Raw genomic sequence first — 6,505 nt, 5'->3', positions numbered from 1 at the left:
TAACTTGTTGCTATCGTGGGTTGTCTCTTTGACCAACGCCTTCATATTGTTGAGCATTCAATGCTCGGTTAGCAATTAAGGTCTTGGCAGCCATGGGTGTTTTGTCCACCAAAGCTCCTCCTGCTGAGGCGTCTAGCATTTGGCGTTCAATTGGTAGAAGCCCTTCGTAGAAATATTGAAGAAGAAACTCCTCCTTCATTTGGTGCTGTGGACATGAAGCAACAGGGTTTTAAAATGTTCATAATAAGTGGGAAAGGATTCACCTTGGTTTTGCTGAATGCCACTAATCCTTTTGCGTAGTAGAATGACTCGAGAAGTTGGGAAAAACTTCTCCAAAAATGCTCGTTTCATACTCTCTCATGATGTGACAGTTCCGGGGCCTAGTTCATACAACCAATCTTTAGCCTTTTCCAAGAGAGAAAAGGGAAAAGCCTTCATTTTCATAATGCTCCCATCAACATTCACAAGCGTCATGCTCGAACAACCAACCTCGAACTCCTTCAAATGTTTATTAGGATCTTCCATGGACAACCCATGGAACTTAGGAATATGGTGCAATTAACTGGACTTTAATTCGAACTCGTCGGCCTTGTTTTGGGTCGCCCTTGGATATTGAATGCATAAAGGCATAACATTGTCCAATCCCGAAGCGGAAAGCTCCTTGATTGTTTGATTGTCTACTGCCATATCTTGGACTTCTTCAAAAGTCCTTGCCGTGGCCTCCCCTTGCTCTTCTACTTTGTCTTTTTCAAGATCTGGTGCAGGTTGAGGTGGTTGGGGTTCTTGTTGATTCCTTGCTCGTCTCAAAGTTCATTCAAAATCGTCGTCAAAGTCAAGGATGTGCTTATGAACAGGTTGAGAATTTCAAATTATAAACCACCTAAAACAAGAAAACAAGTAAAGTCAACAACTAGGAACAAAAACTCATGAAAATAAACAAAAAGAAATAACAAGGGATTAGCAAAATTGCTAATCCCCGGCAACGGCGCCAAAAACTTGATGCGAAAATTCACTTAACACACAAATTAAACCCTCTTTTGACAATTGTAGTATATGTATAAGTAGGGATCATTCTAGACCGGGGATTAGGAGGGCTTGCTAATAACCTCTAAACTGACTCAAAAACATAAAACTAAACTTAAAAACACTTAACAAGATTCACAAGACTCAAAGCAAACTTAAAATACTCAAAACAGCTTAAAACAACCAAATAAACTTAAACTAGACACTAGGAATGACTTTGGACGAAAAATGACTTTTACTTGAATCAAAACACTTAAAAACACAAACTAAAACATGTTTAAAACAATTTGAAACAAGAAAGTACCGGAGGTTTTGATTTGGACGAACTTAGAATAACAAAACAAATTATAACTTAAAAATAGGTTTGAAAACAAATGTAGGAATTTAGATGGATGATGGGATAGATAGAGGCTTTTTCTCCACACATAACATGTATGCAAATAACTCTATTTCCAGTTACTACTTCATTGAATTATGAACGACAATGCCCCAAATTAACCATGACATCACTAGTTAACCCTTAGATTTTCCTTGTTTTATTGGATTGGATGACATCATTCGACAACCCAAAACATTCTTCAAAAGGTCTTTACATGACATCATAATAGAGATACAATCAAAGTGAAGGAAAAATTTTGTCCTAGCTAAGAACAAGTATGAACATTTGAATACATATGCAAGCTATAAACACTTTAAAGTAGGTATGCATCCAAAAACAATTCATAAAACCCATGACTTTCAAAGCCTAGTATATGGTGAACCAAAAAACTCTTTAACAACATTAAAGAGAAGTAAAGATTTAGAGTTTCTTTACCCTTGAAGCTCATCCTTGTTTACACAAGGGATTCACCCAAGTGGAGGGCCTTCAAGTCACCTCCAAGCTCCTTGAATCTTGCTTGTGATTTCCTTCTCCTTTTGTGCTCCTTTGGTCCTTGAGGATGTGAGGAAAGGATCTCCAAAACACCAAAGGTTTGGTGTCTCTAAGTCTCCACACCAAGGGTGAGGTGTGAAGATGAAATGGATGACTTAGAGAAGAAAAGATTGCTAGATAAATCTCCTCTAAGTGGCCGGCCTCCTTGTTTAAAAAGAGAGAATAGGTTTCACCTCTTTTCTACAAGAAAAACCCTAATGAGAAAAATAGCTATAAAGTTGCTTTTATAACACTTTTCTTAGGTGAGTGGCAAACTTGCAATTAAGCAAACCTTCACCCTCTCCTCACTGATGAGTAGATTTTATATTATATATTTTACCCTAATCTTAGTATATTTTGGTTAATATATTGGAAGAATTTTGATACTTTGAATTGTATTTTTAATATAGGACTTTCGATTCCTCTGGAGCAAAACAGGACCAAATGGAGGAATTTTGGAGTAATTCCAGTTGGAGGACGTTCGTGAGTCACTTAGCTTAATCGTATCAAAATTTGGGATTTTTCCACCAAGCGGTTATTTTCTAGCGATGAAATAAAGAAGCAGTGCGCAGTGCTGGAAAATGACGTTTTTGGGCTTAAATGACGTTTTTGGAGCCCAAGATGACCTCGGATGGGTTCGTGGCCTTCTGGAAAAGTGTTCAGAATATTCCAAACATCAAATCCAGCTATATTGGGCCAGTTTTGGAGCAGCTTATGGGCCAAAACGTGGCTGTTCAGATTTTAGACGAATTTTACTATTTTCATTTAGGGTTTTTATTAATTTTAGTTGGCTAGGGTTTGTGTGGTGGCTTAGCAAATATATTGCTTGGCCGTCTACAGTTTGAGGGGACGCTTTATTTTATGCAATATTGGAGACAGAGAGAAGTGCTAGGGTTTTGAAGATTTTCTACTTGAAGGTGTTTTCAATCCTTTTCTTAAGAATATTTTCTATGATTTCAATTATGAATATGCGGAACTAATTTCTTTTGCTAGGGCGAAGCCTTGAGCCTTAGCATGAATATGTGATTTTTATTTAATTGCTTATGATTGATTGCATGCGGACTTTGAATTGTTAATCACCGGGATAAAAACTATCTAATTGTCGTAATGCCTGATCACCATTAGGATCTTTAGAAAAGTAATTTGATGCAATTTTGGTCGGAAGGTTCCCTGAAATTGACGCTGGCTTCTTGTGATTAATAATTGTAATTTCTCTTAAGATGAATATCACGTCTTAAGGATTGCATGGTTTTTCAAGGGATTTTCATAAAGCATAATGAGTCTTTCATGTTTAGATTTGATCCGAACGTCCGGACGGGTTGCATGTTAGATATACGTTCTATGTTGGAGGTTCCAAGTAGAATATGAATTAGGAAAATCTAACCTTCAAAGTGGCATGTGTAGATCATAAGTAATTGGTAAAAATTCATAGGATTGCTAGGTGATGGTGGAACCCTAGTGCTTTCTTAATTGATTTTTCTCAAAACTGTTTTCTTTTCTCTCTAGTTTTAATATTGCAGATTCTCTTATCATTAATAGTTAAATTCGTTTTTAGTTTAAGTATGTTATAAAATCAATCATCTAAATTTCTACTTTACAATAATTAATTGAAATCTGGTTTGTTTCGGTTTATTTAATAATCCCTGTGGAGAATGACCTTGCGAGATCCGTTTATACTATAATATCCTTGTAATTCTTGCAAGTAAAATAGAAGGTTTTTATCGCATTCACATGAGTTGTAAAAATCCCTATCAAGAAAATGGCGCCGTTGCCGGGGATTATTTAAAATAATCCCTACGAATCAGATTTTCAATTAGTTATTGCTGTTTATACATATCTAAAAAAAAAAAATTTAATTTTCGTTTTTGTTTTATTTTTTCTCAGATTACAACTCTTGGTTAATTATTTTTGTATATATCTTTTTATTTAATTGCTGATTTCGTTTGGTTGGTAAGTTACAATTTGTTTTTTTTAGCAATGCAACAATGGAATTTGCAGTGCCCCCTGAATTCAATCTAACACCCGGTGGACCACCTCTTTGGGTGTCATTAGCAGAAAAGGGTTATTATGGATTTAAGCCTATAGTTTGTGCTCTTTGCTATTCAAGGACCCATGATATTTTGCAATGTCCTGAGAGGAAATATTTTCCAGATTATGTCCAAGAGTATATATATATGAGAATCGATTCAAAATGGAACTGGAATAATCCCCATTCAGAGTTCTACACTCAAAGTTTGAAAGAGCATCTTGGGCAATATTTCGAGCAGCTTAATGTGCCACAAGAGCTTTCAGTGGAAGACAAGCTCTCTAAATTGTTGGAATCAACTGAATTGTACATTGAAATAACCAATGAAGGATTTCAAATTCAAGCAGTAAACCGTGGGAGAAGCTATGATGATCAAGAGGTTGGTGCAGGAACTGAGGAGCAATCTGCCACCCAGTCATGCCCAGGGGAGGAAACACCACCTGCTGATCGTGAAACAATTTCCCCACAATCTTTTCCTCCCCAAGTTTATGTGCCACCAGAACCCTTCCCAGCAGGGCTGCAAGAATGCACAAGAATTGATATGTTAGAAGCTGTTCATTCAAAATCAGTACATCAGACATCACATGATCAGCTTTTGACTACTCTGACCATTTTGGATTCAGAGCAACAGGCTACTAATCAGAAAATTTTGGTTGCTGAATTGGACACGCAAACGTCGCAATTCATCAAATTTAAAGAAAATCAGGATCAATTCCGTGACAGCCAAATTCCTCATAGAGAAATTCTGCCAGTGCAGAGGTTGTGGGTGTTAAATACAAGGTTCAAGGCAGCTCGACGGAAACATAAACCTCATTGGAAACAACCTTATTTGATCACAAAGATTCATTCACATAGAAGTGCACTTATGAAGAATTCAACAACTGATAAACAACAACTCATTCCATACCTACTGTTGTCGTATGATGCTATCAAGAAGTGGTTAACTCGAAGGGAACAAGTGACGTGATCTTCAATTCTTCCCTCTACGTCTAGCTATAGACATTAACTAAAGCGCTAATTGGGAGGCAACCCAATTTTTCTAACTCTTTTCTTTTTATTTCGTTTATTTTATTTTCCTGTTTTTATTCCTAATTACAAAAATCACAAAAATAAAAAAATCAGAAAATTGAAAAAAAAATTGCAGTTTTTAATTCTTGTTATTTTTCTTTACTTATCCAATTAGGTTTTTTTTATTGCAGGTTGCATTCAGAACTGATTCGGCCTAATCCCAACTAAGGGGGTGCAATCAACATTTATTCCCCCAGCACATTCATCATCAATTCATCATCAATTCCTCTACATTCATTAGATTAGGCAGTGCGGAGTGCAGAAACAAAGTTGAGGGATCTAAGTGGCACAGAGAATAGACATGATAGGGTTTTTGCTAACATTTTTTGGAACAATGTTTGATGAATTTAATACTGACATTCAAACAAGAGCAGGGTTGAGTGTATACCTTCCATATCGACAGATCAAGACCTTTGCGAGGGGGTATTGAAACAGCATTTGGGGTCATCACTGGTGGCGAATACAATTGTTACCTCTGCATGACTCGGGTCCGCGATGTCTTCAATGTTTGTTTTGTCTTTGCTATTGTTCAGCTCCAGCTCGAGAACCTTTGCACCCTAATGAGATGTACAGATTTTACACATGCGATGAAGTTATATGAGACATGCAGTAAGAGATCAGTTATGGAGGGTTGTGAGTTTACCTTTTTGTGTTTCGGATCTGAGCTAATCGAGTGTTGTTTTTCCTTTTGCCCATTATGACTTCTGCGGATCCGACATCCCTTACACAAATCAGCCAAGCCTCTGTTAGTTTGTTTCTTTTCTGTATAAAAAAAAAAAAATCATCAGATGGATTACACCAGGTTAGGGGTGATGTTTACCTCTGTGGGACGATTGGAGCTGAAATGTGTCTACATTCCCATGACCGCAATTGTTTTGGGTTGTTGCAGAAAAGAGTGTGGTTGCATGGCTAAGGCTACGGGTTTGCGTCGAGGTACATGGGAAGAGTTCCGAGAGAAATGCGAAAAAATGGGAGGAAGAAGGATCTTGCGTTTTTTTAGAGTAATGAAGGAGATAGCAGAGATATGGGGTCTGAGAGAAAAAAGAGAGGGAGTAGAGATGAAATGGGGAAATGAGAGAAGACAATAGAGAGATTAAAAACCTTTTCAGATTTTCTAGAAAGAGGACGATGGGCATATGAGGTTGATATTAACCCTTGATTTGGAATCCTATGGAGCTTCTCTTTCCGATGCATGACAAGTGGGCGCATCCTCCTCTTTTAGGCTCCCTAGGACACGGTTTGAAAAGAGGGGAGAGAGCCGTTTGGGCTCTGTGTTTGATGGTTGACAGAGACATCAACCTGACGCCTGCTGTACACATGGATTTGGTAACATATCAGTCAAGTGGGCGCCCTGATTGAAATTTTTTTAAACAATTGCACGCCTACTGTACACATGAATTGGCGTGTTGGCAGGTTCTCAATGCATGGGCTATGCGTGGCTTTTATTTGGCCACTCATTTATCACTCAGCCACATCAC

The 6,505-nt window shown here is 37.6% G+C and overlaps 1 long non-coding RNA gene across 3 annotated transcripts; it reads right to left on the bottom strand.

The window, feature by feature from the left end:
* Positions 1-4,118: 4,118 nt before the first annotated feature.
* Positions 4,119-6,077, bottom strand: LOC108171644 (uncharacterized). Of its 3 annotated transcripts, none has more exons than XR_011571372.1 (4): positions 5,848-6,077; positions 5,671-5,748; positions 5,416-5,584; positions 4,119-4,476 (listed from the first exon to the last, which is right to left on the bottom strand). It is a non-coding gene; the product is annotated as an uncharacterized lncRNA (long non-coding RNA). The 3 variants fall into 3 exon arrangements; XR_011571374.1 differs by having other exon boundaries at positions 5,671-5,770; positions 5,848-5,988; XR_011571373.1 differs by having other exon boundaries at positions 4,431-4,476; positions 5,671-5,731; positions 5,848-6,056.
* Positions 6,078-6,505: the final 428 nt, after the last annotated feature.

Source organism: Malus domestica, chromosome 09 (genome assembly GCF_042453785.1).
Source record: "Malus domestica chromosome 09, GDT2T_hap1".
Lineage (NCBI taxonomy): Eukaryota > Viridiplantae > Streptophyta > Magnoliopsida > Rosales > Rosaceae > Malus > Malus domestica.
This window is presented reverse-complemented; position numbering and strand designations above follow the sequence as displayed.